The sequence below is a fragment of the Rhinopithecus roxellana genome, chromosome 11 (assembly GCF_007565055.1).
Source record: "Rhinopithecus roxellana isolate Shanxi Qingling chromosome 11, ASM756505v1, whole genome shotgun sequence".
Taxonomy (NCBI): domain Eukaryota; kingdom Metazoa; phylum Chordata; class Mammalia; order Primates; family Cercopithecidae; genus Rhinopithecus; species Rhinopithecus roxellana.
Window position 1 is genome coordinate 78,017,065 of NC_044559.1, and position 15,021 is coordinate 78,032,085.

Below are 15,021 nucleotides of genomic sequence, written 5' to 3' on the forward strand. Positions count from 1 at the left end.
AGAAAACTTGCATTTGAGAAAGTCTCTGATTATTAAATCATTTGTGAATTCATAAAACAGCAAATTTGGAGAAAAAGGGATGAAGACAGAGACCCATTGTTATGTCAAGGATTATAACTAATATTTAGTTCAATAAATATAATTGGGGGTAAATGTAAAGACAATATTCAGTTATCTGCAAAAGAGATGATGGTGGTTTTACTAGGGTCTTCCAACCACATACTTACATTAGGCAGCATTTTTGGCTTTTAAAGTAAAGAAATCAAAGCCAAAAAGGGGTCGGTTTGTGTCTGACCATACTCGTTATTAATTTTTTTTTTTTCTTTTTTTTTTTTTTGGAGACAGAGTCTTTCTTTGTCTCCCAGGCTGGAGTGCAGTGGTGCGATCACAGCTCACTGCAGCCTCAATGTCCTGGGCTCAAGCAATCCTCCCACTTTAGCCTCCTGAGTAGGTAGGACTACAGGCACTCACCACCATGCCCGACTAACTTTTGTATTTTTTGTAGAGATGGGGTTTTGCCATGTTGCCCAGGCTGCTCGCAAACTCCTGAGCTCACGCAGTTCACCTGCTTTGTCCTCCCAAAGTGCTGGGATTATAGGAATGAGCCACCACAACTGCCTAAAGATGTTTTTAAGGGACTGACAATTGGGATTAGAGAGAAGCAATCACTTTGAGTATCTTAAAACTTCTTTGAGTTTAAAAGTGATCTCACATAATGTATCTGTGCTTAAATATAATTTCTTAATGTCACTTGTGTAGACTTCAGTGATAGAAGAAATAAATAAGATTTAAATAAACTTTAACCCTCCATTTAGCGAATAAATTTATATATATTTTTATCTTGATAATTTTAATGATTCTTATAATGAATTGGCCTTTCTTTATCCCCTGCTGGAATAGTGTTTGGGCTGGGAAACATTGGTCTCTTTTTCATCCCCTCTGTTTTGCTTGTCTTTGGGGACTCCTTACCCCCATGTCTCATCTTCCTCCATCTCCTGTCCCTCCTTGGCAGCAATGGGGTCAAGGAGACTGAATGTGGACCTGACACATCCTACAGAGATGAGGCAAGATCAGAAGTACTTGACTAGGCAGCATTTTGGTTTTGCAGCTCCCAGGCAACCCCGATGCTGCAAAGGCATCTTCACATTGGAAGAGGCACACTATGAGGATGATTTCCTTATCTTCCTGACAGTTGCCTGAAATCTCCCTTCTCGCACTGTGATCTATGAGCTCTCAGGCACTCAATTTATTTTCTTTGCTAGGAATTTCTAGAGCCATGGCTGGGTCACCCTTTGCTTTCCTGGCAGCTGGCTTCACTCTGAACTTAATGAGGTTGCAGAGCTGAGGGGCCACGGAAGGGTTTCCCCCGTTGGAAGGACTCTGCTGCTTGTCCCTATTAAAAGAGTAAATGCTGACTGCTGGGTGATTCCAAGGAAGGGCTTTTCCAGCCAGTTTCCATGTGGTCAGTGTCTAGTGCACATTCCTGAGCCTGCCTGCTCCTCCTTTTCTTCTCTTTGGACTTTAGTGTAACCAGCAGTGAACAGGAATGTATTTTAAATCACATGTAGATGTAACTTTTGGAGTCGCTGGGATTTTCTGTCCCTATCCACTGGTCAGACAATTTATCAAAGCCTGTTGGCAAACTTGTGTAACCATCCAGGATGTCATGCTACCAAAGGTCTCCCTGCACCTGATTCTCTGCATTCGAGCTTGCTGGTTAGTTGTTAGAGCTGCGATATTAGCAGAGGGGAATTTGAAATGCTTCGTTACCATTCCGAGAGTTCAAGTGTTTTTATTTCTGTGTTTAGTAAGTGCTTAAAACACATATTTTAGTTTTTTTCCCTTACAATCTAGTGTATAAAAATCTTTTTAACTTAGGCTTTATATTCTTACAGAAGAAAAAGCTTATTTATTTTTGTACTTTTAGTATTAAACAGATAGGAAAAAGTCTACAATTATATGCTTCTTAAGCTGGATTTCCTCCAAAAGTGTAATATATTCACCAAACTCCACAAATACCAAAGCTCCTTTTAAGCATATTGGGAACCAACCCAAGAGTTCTAAAGTTACGATTTTCCTGAAGGATTTTTGTTGAATACTTGGGGAAAAAAAAAAAAAAGGTGCAGGGGAAGTGAGGTGGGGATTCTTGTATGGGACCTTTATCCTTTCCCCCATCTCTATAGTCTTCTTAAAATGCCCTCTGTCAGACTTTTTGATGGTTTGTGCTCTAGATATTCAAGACATAAATTTAAACAGTGAGATCCACTATTCAGTGCCCCACATTTAGTTCACATTTAGTGAGCTTTTACTGAATGAATGAGCTCAGAAGCACCAAAGGACATTTGTTTGTGGACTTGCTTTAAGTTAAGGATTTTTTTCTTTTTCTTTTTTTATTTTTATTTTTAGGAGAAAGCCGACCTGAGCAAGGTGGTGCATGCCTGTAGTCCCAGCTACTTGGGAGGCTGTGGTGGGAGGATCACTTGAGGCCAGGAGTTCAAGGCTAACCTGGGCAACATAACAAAGCCCTTTCTCTAGATAGACAGACATAGCTAGATAGCCATTTATGCTCCAACTCAGTACTTGTGTATATGACTTTTAGAGACACTTGGACCTATATAAATGTTAAGAAACCTTAGATTTTAATTCTCAACTGCTGGCTTTTCCTTTTTAAGAGAGGAAGGGAATGCCACAATGAAATTTTAAAAGCAATTTAGAAATATTTTAGTGCCCTCGTGACTGAAGAAACATCATACAACTAAACATAGATGACTGTCTTTAGGGAGTGTACCATCTAGAAAGCAGAGCAGGACTACAGACATAGTAATTGTAACATCTACTGCTGACATGGCTTGCTCCTTGTCCTGTTGGAAGGGCTTGGCAGGATGAGAGTTCTTTGTTTTAGGGAGGACGCGTACCTGGACATTGCATTTTCTCATCTCATTTCAGTGGATTGATCAAGACTGTGAAGCCCATGACATTTGGAAACTGTGGTTTTTTCCAGCCCTGAAATGCTTTTTTTCTTTTTTGGTAGGGATATTTTATTTTATTTTTTTATAGACTTAGGGGTACAAGTACAGTTGTATTACATGGATATATTACATAGTGGTGAAGTCTCCAGCCTTGAAATTCTATGATGCTCTGAGTCCTTTGGCCTCATGAAACATTCTTAAAGATGATAGTGCCTTGTTTCTGTTCTTGTTTTTTTGAGATTGAACTCAATTACTGGCTTGTTTTGCAGGCAGCCAAGGGCACTGCTGTCCTGTAGCCTGCAAAGTTCTGCACAAATGCAAGGTGTTGGATGGGGTCACTACAAGATTTGTGTTGAGTTTTCTCTGCCCAAGGCAAAAAGCCTTCGTTCCTGGCAATGCCCTTGTCTCCATGCAGGGTTCAGTACATTGTTGTTAAAGTAAAACCGTGACTAACTAGAGCCTTTTATTAACCAGGATTTCTACTTCTGACTCTCCTCACACTTCATTTTTGGAGTTAGAACAGGATAAATAAACCAATTATGTCAATAGGTGACCATTTACTGAGTTCTTCCTGTGTGTCAAGCACTGTGCTATGTGGGTAAATGGTTATCTCGATTAATCCTCACAACAGGGAGGTTAGTGCTGCTTTTATTCCTGTTTTGCATGTAGGGAAACTGTACAGTGGTAGCATCACTGCCTGAGCACCTAGAATTCTTTGTTAACAGGGTTGTGTGTGAATAATTTAATTAGTCTCTTAAGATCTCAACACACTCCCTCCCTGGCCCCTGCTGTAAACATCCTACACTGATTGGAATAGAATACATAGTTCTTTTCTTCCAACATGGTGTGTTCTATTGATACAAGTTGTGAATTGTGATGACAAGGCCATTTTGTATTGAGAACCATTCTCTTTAACATTTGTTAGTTTGGAAATGATCTAAACATCCCTAACTCTGTCACCTTTTATTCCATTGTAGTGGTTGATATCATAGTGTCTTCATTTAGTTAATAAGCTTCTTTGAGTTCTAAAGGATTTTTCGACACCTTTTATTTTCTGATAATTTTATCTTGTCATACACCAAGGCAATTGGGCAGAAAAAAAGCTTCACTGTGGACAAAAGTGGCAAAATGAGATTTAGGGAGTATACTCAGAAAATCAGATTCTCTCTCAGCAGCAGTTTTTTCTACCCATAAGCAAGAGAAGACAAATGTAGAAACTGTCACCTATGGTTGCTGCCATCGAGGCTTCTATGGAGTTTTCACAGCCAAATGAGCAGAACAAGTTTGCTGGGAGCTCTTCTCCTGGGGAGAGAGGGTATATATGGTTGAGGCATATTTCATTTTTTTGTGTGTGTGTTCTGTGCTACGTTCCAAACATTACCTATGTGAGAACTGCTTTGGAAACTCTAGACACTTTGTGAGGAAAATAGTTTGTTAAAAGCAAAAGACATGGTAGACAAGTTTTTGTTTGTTTGTTTTGAGACAGGGTCTCATTCTACCACCCATGCTGGAGTGCAATGGCAGGATCATGGCTCACTGCAGCCTCGACCACCCAGGCTCAAAATCAGTCCTCCTGCGTCAGCCTCCTGAGTAGCTGGGATGACAGGCACAAGCCTCCTGAGTAGCTGGGACTACAGGTACATGGCACCATGCCTGGCTAATTTTTATATTTTTTGTACAAATGGGGTTTCACCTTGGTGCTTAGTTAGGCTGGTCTCAAACTCCTGGGCTCAAGCGATCCACCCACCTTGATCTTCCAAAGTACTGGGATTACAGGCATGAGCTGCCACAAGCAGTGTGGAAGACAGGTTTTATATATCCTGGAAGAAGTGGTAAAGTTAAAAAAAAGTTTTATATGTAAATCAAATAATACCTAGCCAGTAACATCCATGAGTATTAACTGTGGGGAGAAAGAGGAGACTAGTTACTTTACTTCTTATGGAAAGTTATGAGAAGATTGTGCTGTTGGGGAAAGATGGGACATGTCACCTCATGAGGGAGAGAAAGGTGCTGTAAGCTCTTAAAAGGAGCACTGACTGAGACTATTCTTTTAATTAGCTTGAAAAGACTCACCTCTCTATGTTGGACATAGAACATCTGCTGCTACTCAGAGAAACCAGATGAGGAGAAAGTGGTTCAGACCCCCACCCCAGATGCTATTGATGATGATCATTATGCTGAACACAGCTAAAATTTATTAATCATTTTCCAACGTTGTAATAGGCACTGGATGTACTGAACCTTATTCAATCTTTCACCATAATGCTATGAGATTGATGGCTGCTATTATTCCCATTTTATAGATGAGGAAACAGAGACTTAGCAAGGTTAACTGACTAACCGCATGTAGTAAGCATCAGAATAGCAGCTCAAATCCAAGTCATACTAAGTCTAGGGATGTTGATGGGTGTTGTTGCTTCCTAAAGTCTGTTAGAAAGTGCTGTATGTGATCTTATTCCCTTTTAACTTCCCCCAATGAAGACTTTCTATGAGGAAATTGATACCATGAGAAGTACGGGCTATTTTGTGCTTTTGTCAGCATGTGCTTGGGTGTTTCCCAGGTAAGTTGTGAAGCTTGGCATTCTCTTAGCTGGAAGATTCCTGCAGCAGAGAGCAGTCCATGGATACTCTTCCATGCTGTTTGTAGTAACTCATCAGGGTTTTAAGGGTTAGTCTTATCTCTCCAATTAGAATATAAAGTCTCTGAGGGCAAGCACGTCTCTTATCTTGATTGATAACTTTGATAATTTAATTGCCACAGCTGAATGAAAAAGCCCCCAAAGACAATCCATTTATTTGTCTTTGTTTTAAGTCTGTATATTCTCCAAGCAACCTTTGTACACAAGAGCATCTTGCTGCAGGCGGGGACTGTTTTGTGCCTCCTTGGCTGAGGTCATGTGGCAAAGTGGAAGGAGCCTGGGTTGAGGAGCCGGAGCCAGGACTCGTATTCCAGCTTTCCCGCTTGCTTCCACAAGACTTTTCAATGAGCCTTCTAACTTTTATTGAAGCTCAGTTTCTCCATTTGCAGAATAGGTGCAGAAACCTTACTAGGTGTTCTGAGGATTAAAAATAACGTGATGTGTCAAGTGGCTGGTTCACAGTGAGCATTTAGGAAATGAAGAGATGGTTCACCTCTGTTTCTGTAGTGTGAGCACAGGGCCTTGCAGAGAATGCATACACAATCAGTGTGTCTTGATAATAACGATTTGGTTCTTTGGCACCTGAACCTAAGGAGGGAGCAACTGTGAAGTCTTTTAAAATATGATGCTTTTTATCAAGAATGTCCTTCATTGCCAGACTTGGCATATGAAGGCAGACCTGGAAACTTTTGACTATTTGGTTCTTGAATCCTGCTTCAGTTTATAAAACCTGACGTTTGGTACAGGTAAGTATTAGTAATATCAACCTCATAATCAGATATACAATGATCGCATTCATTAGTCTGTTAAAATAATAAAGGATAACAAAGAATAGACCCAATACCTTTGCTAGAATACTTTTCCTTTTATAACACAACAATTTACAGTGTTTCTTATATACAATTATCTCTCAGTATGCAACAGAGGTTGGTCCAGGACCCCACGCATACCCAAATCTGAGCAGACTTATGTCCTGCAGTGGGCCCTGCAGTACTCACATACAGGAAAAATTGGCCGTCCACATATGCAGCTTGCACATCCTACAATGCTGTATTTTTCATCCGAGTTTGGTTGAAAAAAATCTACATATAAGTGGACCCTCACAGCTGAAATGTGTATTGTTCAAGGGTCAACTGTATTTTAAAATTTAATCTTAACCACTTAATGGGCCGGGCGCAGTGGCTCATGCCTGTAATCCCAGCACTTTGGGAGGCCCAGGTACTAGGGAGGCTGAGGCAGGAGAATTGCTTCCACCTGGGAGGTGGAGGTTGCAGTGAGCCAAGATTGTGCCACTGCACTCCAGCTTGGGCAACAGAGCGAGACTCCATCTCAAAAAAACAAAACAAAACAAAACAAACAAACAAAAAAAACACGATGTAAGTAGGGTTTTTTATTTTGTTTTTGTTTTTTTGAGACAGTCTTACTCTGCCACCCAGGCTGGAGTGCATAGCACCATCTTGGTTTACTGCAACCTCTGCCTCCCAGATTCAAGAGATTCTCATGCCTCAGCCTCCCAAGTAGCTGGGACTACAGGTGCGCACCACAACACCTGGCTAATTTTTGTATTTTTAGTAGAGACAGGGTTTCACCATGTTGGCCAGGCTGGTCTCGAACTCCTGACCTCAAATATTCCACCTGCCTTAGCCTCTCATAGTGCTGGGATTATAGGTGTGAGCCACCATACCCAGACTAAAGTAGTATTTTAAATTCCCTTTTATGGATGAATAAACCCGAGACTGACAAATTAAAGGACTTCTCAATTTGCACAGCCCTGCCAAAGTTTGGATTCTAATTGAATTCTTCTTACCCAGCTTTTTGCTGCTTTCCTGCAGCCACCAGGCACATATACAACTCAAGTCAGAAGTGTGTGACAGATGCCAACTGAGCCAGAGTCCTTATAAGCCTATAATATAGGCAAATTGTATGTATGTGTGTGTGTATGTGTGTTTGTATAAATATAAACACAGAGATACTAATTTTTATATATTAATATATAAATGTATAATGCCAACCTATTTCTAAGTAGTCTGGGAGACAATATAGATTTAAAAAAAAATACTTTCATTGAATTTTTGCTGTGAGCTTGATATTATGTTGAATATTTTAGTGGTTTTATCTTGGTTTGAAGAAAACTCATTACAGAAATTTGTATTGTAATTTCAGTGGTTGGATGTCGTCACTTTTATACCTGATATATTCAAAAGTTGCCTAAAATTAGGGTAAAAATAAATGAGGATAGGTAAAAGTAGCTAACATGATATATTCACTGGATGAGTGATGGGAGCCAAGGTCTTGCATTTATTACAGTGAGGTGCTAATGATCTGACGTGGTCCATGGCCCCAGAGACTGTGCTCAGGGATTATTGATTTTGGGCCTGTGTATATGTGTTCCACCTCAGTTATTAAACAAATGCCACCGAGAAGAGAGCTTTTCTCAGAAAAGACGGTGTTTACAGTGTTTCGTATTACCCTTTTGGTAGGTTAGTATATATTCAGTTACAAGTTCAAAACTTCTTAAGGAAAATAAGCAATTCCTGAACAAGCCGGTATTATGAACTGAAGTATTTAAGTTATGTATTTGCGCAAGACCCAAAGTCTTTTTACTGAATGGAGCCTCTGTTCCCTCATTCCTGAGCATGGTATGGGTCTGTACTGCAGATGTCTGTGTAATATATGATGTGGTAAATACATAGCCTCAGGGATTTTGTGGTTTAAAAGAAAAGTTGAGAGGGAACTGTGGATTGTCTGTAAGAGCAGAGCCCTCTCCTGCCATATCAAACCCACCCTGCTTTCCCATTTTCAAGCTCTTAACAGACTGCTTTTCAGCTTTTTAACCTTTTTTTCCCAGCCATACACAGTACTTCTTCATTTCGTTTACCTGCATTGTGGACTATGGCCCAACCTGGATTCTCCTGAGAATCCAAAATGCTTTCATTCATGACCTCTCACTGGTAGACATTGTATAGCCACTGCTGCAGAAGAAAAATGGCGTCTGTGTTCTGGGCTTGTCTTTTTTATTTTGAGGTTATGTATTTATGATTTAAACAGAGTTAAGATGTCTTGCTTTTATCTCATGAATTTGGGAATCTGCCCTATTTTGAGTTATCTGGATTGTCTAAGGAGAAGGCTCCAAATGTGCTGAATGCCACAGTTAGACAGCTTTGTTTTGGTTCTGTAGACACAACCATATTTGGGAAACACAAATAGGCCAGTTTTTGCTTTTAAGACTTGTCTTGGTTAACAACGCGTGTTTTAGAAACTGTGTGTGCCCGGAGTTTTACATATAAAGGATTTGAGAAGGAGCTCAGGGCTCTGGAATGCCATGAAGTGGGGTTAGCAGCAGGGACTTGGCAGTGAGCAGGCACTGGGAGCAATGGGGTGGTTTGTGTGTTGTCACCTGGCAGCTCCAGTTGACTATTTTAAGATGAAATGTTTTGGTGTGATTGCTTCTTTAGGAAATCTAGCTGAACAGTCGAGTCCATTTATTGCCCCTTCATCCTCCTAAGGAACTTCATGGGAGTAGTTTGGCTTCATTAAACAAAAGCAATCACTGATGATGAATGTTAGAATCCCACAAGTTCTGTGGAAGATGGCATCAGGTGACTGTGCCATGTTCTAATGGACATGACTGTCAGTGGCATTTTTAACTTGTCTCCTAGAATTTTTTCTTTCAAGTTCTAAATATTACACAATTGCATATCAAATGTCATGTAAGAGCTAAAAAAGATACTTGTCATTAGAAAAGAAATGTATTATAACCACGTTATAAACAGTTTGGAAAATAGAAAAAAAATTACCCATAATTCCATGCTACCACAATCACTATTAGAATTTGGACATATTTTCTTTTTACTGTATATATGTGTTTTGCCTATTATGTAATTATAATAACAGAGCCGGGCACAGTGGCTCATGCTTGTAATTCCAGTACTTTGGGAGGCCAAGGTGGGCAGATCACCTGAGGTCAAGAGTTCGAGACTAGCCTGGCCAACAAGGTGAAACCGTGTCTCTACTAAAAATACAGAAATTAGCTGGGCATGGTGGTGGGTGCCTGTAGTCCCAGCTACTCAGGAGGCTGAGGCAGGAGAATCGCTTGAACCGAGGAGGCGGAGGTTGCAGTGAGCAGAGATTGTGCCACTGTACTTCAGCCTCGGCAACAGAGTGAGACTCCATCTCAAAAAAAAAAAAAATTGTAATCACACATGTCACACAGACTTATACCCTGCTTTAGTCACCTAATCTTATGAGAAGTCTTTTCCCATGTTGTATGGTCAATGTTTTTCGTTTTTCTCATAACTGTTCAACAGTCCCTGCAGTGGGTATGTGGTCAGGTAATTAGCCCCTCTGTTACTGAACACCAGAGGGTTTCAAGGCTTTCACTATTACTAATAAAGCTATGGTAAACATCTCTGTATGTATAGCATTATTGTCATTCAAGGTTCTTTCTTTAGACTAGATTCTCCTAAAGCACAGGGGTATGAGGTGCATAGCTCTTGGTGTGTATTGCTGAAGATAATGATAAAAATGTAGTGTCATTGGCCGTGTAGGAAAAAGCCAATGTCTTTGCATTTGCCCACATTATTAGTTTTAAAAAAATTTTGGACTAATATAAGAAGTAGAAAAAATGGTTAGTCATTTTTTAAATATATATATATATTTTGTTTGTTTGTTTGTTTGTTTTGAGACGGAGTGTTACTCTGTCACCCAGGCTGGAGTGCAGTGGCACGATCTTGGCTAACTACAAGCTCCGCCTCCCGGGTTCACACCATTCTCCTGCCTCAGCCTCCTGAGTAGCTGGGACTACAGGCGCCCGCCACCACGCCCGGCTAATTTCTTTGTATTTTTTTTAGTAGAGACGGGGTTTCGCTGTGTTAGCCCAGATGGTCTCGATCTCCTGACCTCATGATCCACCCACCTCGGCCTCCCAAAGTGCTGGGATTACAGGCGTGAGCCACCCCGCCCGGCCTGTATTTTTTAACTGGTTGGGTTAAGTAAACGTTTTCTCATAGATTTGTTTATTATTTGCATTTTGTCTTCTGGGAATCATTTCTTCATGTGTCTAAAAATATTTTTCTTGGCAATTAGTATGATTACATTAGATTAAGGATATTAACCCGTCATTTTGTTTGCTGCAAGCCATGCATTTTAATACGTTAGACAATGTAATATATAATTACAAATTATCTCCTAAATTCTGTTGTTTGAAGCTCAAATAATACTGCATTTATAAGACTTGAAACTGTTGGGGGGCTGAATTTGCTTATTGGGATGGAAGTCAACATTTTATATTTATTTAAAGGCTCCACTCAAGTATTTTAAAATGATTGCAGATTTATTGGTGGTGAATGTTCTAGCTCCAAATCTGCCCCTTCTCTGGCATGAACCTGGAACGAAAGTTTGATGTTGATAGTGGAGTTTGGGCATGGGCTTTCTGAGTATTGTGATCATAAATAGGTCTTATTAAAATGAGTTCTTGGCTAGGTGCTCATGCCTGTAATCCCAGCACATTGGGAGGCCGAGGTGGGTGGATCACTTGAGGTCAGGAGTTCAAGACCAGCCTGGCCAACATGGTGAAACCCTATCTTTACTAAAAATACAAAAATTAGGCAAGGTGGCACGTGCTTGTAATCCCAGCTACTTGGGAGACTGAGGCACGAGACTCACTTGAACCCGGGGGGGCGGAGGTTGCAGTGAACCGAGATTGTGCCACTGCACTCCAGCCTGGATGAGAGGCAAGACTCTGTCTCCAAAATAAAAGAGTTCTTCATCTTCATGACTTTATATGGGGATCAAAACCAAAACTATTTCCAGCCAGTGTAACTACAGAAAATAAAATAAAATAAAAACTAGATGAAAATAAAAACCTTTAGTTTTTGTTGAACCAGTGCATCTGGCTATTGGGATTGGCCTTAAATTTGGGGAGATGAGGGAAAGGGCATTAGTGGAAAGCAACAAGATTGAAGGCTTAGAAATGGGAACTCTTATCATAATTCAGTAGGAATAGCAAGTATGGTACATGTAGAGTTTAGGACTCATGGGAGGATGTGAGGGAGATGAGACTGGAAAAATAACTGGGACGTGATCCTGCAGGGCCTTATGGCACGTTAAATTTGGACTTGAATTTTTAGATCAGTGTTTCCAAAAGTGTGACATTTGAGGTGATTTTAGAAGGTATGTCAATGAACATTGGGACATTTTGGTATTTACTCATTCCTTGATTCTCTCTCTCATTGTGCTCCCATGACACTTAAGCCAGATTGCTAGCAGAAGGGTTATCCCATTGTATTATATTTAAAAGGGCCATGTCTGCCACCCTACAACCCTTGATGGCCTCAAAGACAGCAATCCTGTCTGATCATGTTGGCCCCCACTGGGCCAAGCACTTTCCTGGATGCAAAGTAGGTACTAAAGAATTGTTTTTGAATTGTATCATCAGGCCTGTGTTTTTGATATAAAACTCATTCCTGGAAGCTTTGTTGCCTTTCCCTTGCCCACCATACTGCCCAGCCAACCCCTCTGAGTATATAGGAGCCCTGTGGATTTTTTTCCCCGTTGAAATTTGACCCAGGTTGAAGTGAAAGCTGGGGGAGTACATAGGTGGGTGCCAGCACAGTGGCTGGAGGGGGCTCATGGAACCTCCTTCCAACACAGCTGGAAAACCAGGAAAATTAACCTACATAGATGCTTCTGGTTCTAAAGAAGTGAGCACGTAGTTGAAACAGAATAAAGACCAGCTTAGGGCCCTCTGGCTCCCTAAACTCCTGAAGAACTGCAAAGGCCCTGTTCTAGAAGGATCCTCATGGCCCAATGTAAATCAGTTCACAGTGACACTTAGAAATCAAGACCAGAAAGTGTGGGGAGGAGGAAGGAGTTAACTGTCTTAAATGCAGTGGAAAGATCAGTGAAGCCCGGACCAGTGCAGAAACCGTTGGACTTGGCCATGCATGTGCACTGGAAACCATTTCTGAAATGGAAATGGCCTTTCTGAAGGCCATTTCAGATAATTGGTTAGAACGGAAACCGAGTTGGAGGGACTCCAGGAGGAAATGAGAGGATGTGGAGGATGGCCTTTCTGATGTGTTTTCCTATTGCTCCCTCTCCAGAAACATTGGTCTTTTTACAGAAACTTCGTGCCTGTTGTGTTCTGAGCTCCCAGGAGTGTCATGGGATTCTAGACTGAAGTTAATGTCAGGGTCAAGTTTATCCCACTTTCTTCCCCTTGAAAGGAAGTATCAGCGACTCAGTGTTTATCCTTTCTGGCTTCTGAAGAACCTTCTGCACCCTTTGCAATAATGTAGAGGGTGCATTTGAAGAGAAATGACATTAATAGAGATTGAGAAGAGAAGGTGCTGTTGAAAAATTGGAGAAACGTTGCTCTGCTAGTGTATCCGCAAAGTACAAAGAAATAAGGCCAAGCATTTATTCTGGGGCTCTGTGCGCTTTCTCTATTCTTTTCAAGCTGTTGGAAGTAGCTGTACATATATAAAATCAAGTCCCAGATTACATTTTTTTTTTTTTAAATACAGGGTCTCACTCTGTTACCCAGGCAGTGACGCGATCTTGGCTCACTGCAACTTCTGCCTCCTGGGTCCAAGCGACCCTCCCACCTCAGCCTCCAGAGTAGCTGGGACTACGGGTGTGCACCACCACGGGCGGCTAATTTTTGTATTTTTGGTGGAGACAGGGCATCCCCATGTTACCCAAGCTGGTCTCGAACTCCAGACTCAAGCAGTCTGCCTGCCTCCGCCTCCCAAGTGCTGGGATTACAGGTGTGAGCCAGGGCGCCCAGTATCAGACTGGGTTTTCTTTTTTTTTTTTTTTTTGAGACAGAGTCTTGTTCTGTCACCCAGGTTGGAGTACAGTGGTGTGAGCTCAGCTCACTGCAACCTCCACCTCCCAAGTTCAAGTGATTGTCCTGCCTCTGCCTCCAGAGTAGCTGGGACTACAGGCGTCCACCACCATGCTTGGTTAATTTTTGTATTTTTAGTAGAGATGGGTTTCCCCCTGTTGGCCAGGCTGGTCTTGAACTCCTGACCTCAAGTGATCTGCCCACCTCGGCCTCCCAAGGTGCTGGGATTATAGGCGTGAGTCATTGCACCCGGCCCAAGATTGGATTTTAAAGCTAAGGCATAACCAGCATTTTGTACAAGTGGGGAGCTGGCTCCCTTTTAAGGAGCCACAGTGGAGTTAAGGAGGCTCTTGGCTATCTTGAAGGTAAGACTCTGAAGTTAGGTTCTGAAGGTTAAACATGGTGTGAGAAAGGCCATGACTGAGCACCTCCTGCATGCCCAGTGCTGAGAATGATGTAGTTTTTCCTTTCCAGATATTTACAATCTATTGTTGGGGATGGGGGAGCTATGGAGGCAAAACACCATAGTGCATAGGAGAAGCTGGAGCATGCTGGCTAGGAGATTTAAAGGCTCTTTGTTTTCCAAGAACCTTTGCAGGACCTTGAATTCATTTTTACAGACATACTCAATTTCTCCCTAGTCATATATCCCTAAACTATCCATATAAGGACCTTCTTTCCTTTCCCAGTAACCAACCCATATTTAGTTGATTGTTTTTCAGCTGGAAGCATGAGTATAAATTTGACTTTTTAGTAATTAATCACTTTGTGTCATCAAAACTTGTCTTAGTATAGGGTCCTGGAATTGGCGGGGTGGGTGGACAATATGGAAAGGTTAATTATCTGGATGCTTTCTTAACGACTCTGGCCACTTCACATCTTGTTCTTCTCATGGAATGTCTGTGTTGATGCCGTGGTACTTTGACCAAGTACGGCAGGTCCAAGCAGCTCAAAGCGTAGAATGGCGGTTTGATCCCCCACTGGCACACCCAAGCTCTAACACTGCATAGGCTCCTGCAACTCACTAAGGGAATTAACTGCCCACTTGTAGTTGTCTGATTTTGCCACTAGATGGTACACTGTTCGTCCGTTTGGCTTTTACCCAAAGGTGCCTGGCTCATTTGGAGGGGGGACTTGTAAGAGACATTCCAAAGTCATGCCATCATGTACTCAACCAAATCAGGCTCTTTACAGCTTAGTTTTTAAATAAATATTAAGTGTTAGAGGTTTTTTATGTAAAATAAACTCTCAAGTTCTCATCTGATTGTAATGACCCTTATTATCTCTAAATAAACAGCAGGGACTAGACTATGATTTTCAAAGCTTTCAGTGTTCTGGTCAAGCTCAGTTTGTGTAGTTTCATGGATGCATCCTCACTTCCCAGGCTCTGAGCACTTAAGGTTGTAGAGACACAACCACTGCCAAGCCACTTGGGATTCAGATCTGGTCAGCCTCATGTCAGGAGACAGGAATGAAGATTCTCCTCTTCAGATGAAGCCTTGGGGACTTCTCCCTCCCATCTTCTACTGGTCAAAGTTCTCGGGTGGCAGATAACCAGAAACCA

General features: G+C 41.5%; 1 protein-coding gene across 44 annotated transcripts in view; it reads left to right on the plus strand.

Moving 5' to 3' along the window:
- Positions 1-15,021, plus strand: part of SORBS1 (sorbin and SH3 domain containing 1) — a 252,806-nt gene that overhangs the window by 101,485 nt on the left and 136,300 nt on the right. Inside the window, exon 1 of one of the 44 annotated variants that reach the window (XM_010366246.2) lies at positions 4,564-4,606. The exons of the other annotated variants lie outside the window; for them this stretch is intronic. The gene's annotated coding sequence lies outside the window, so the exon portion shown is untranslated. Of the gene's footprint in view, positions 1-4,563; positions 4,607-15,021 lie in introns of those variants that run through there. 44 annotated transcript variants of the gene reach the window in all.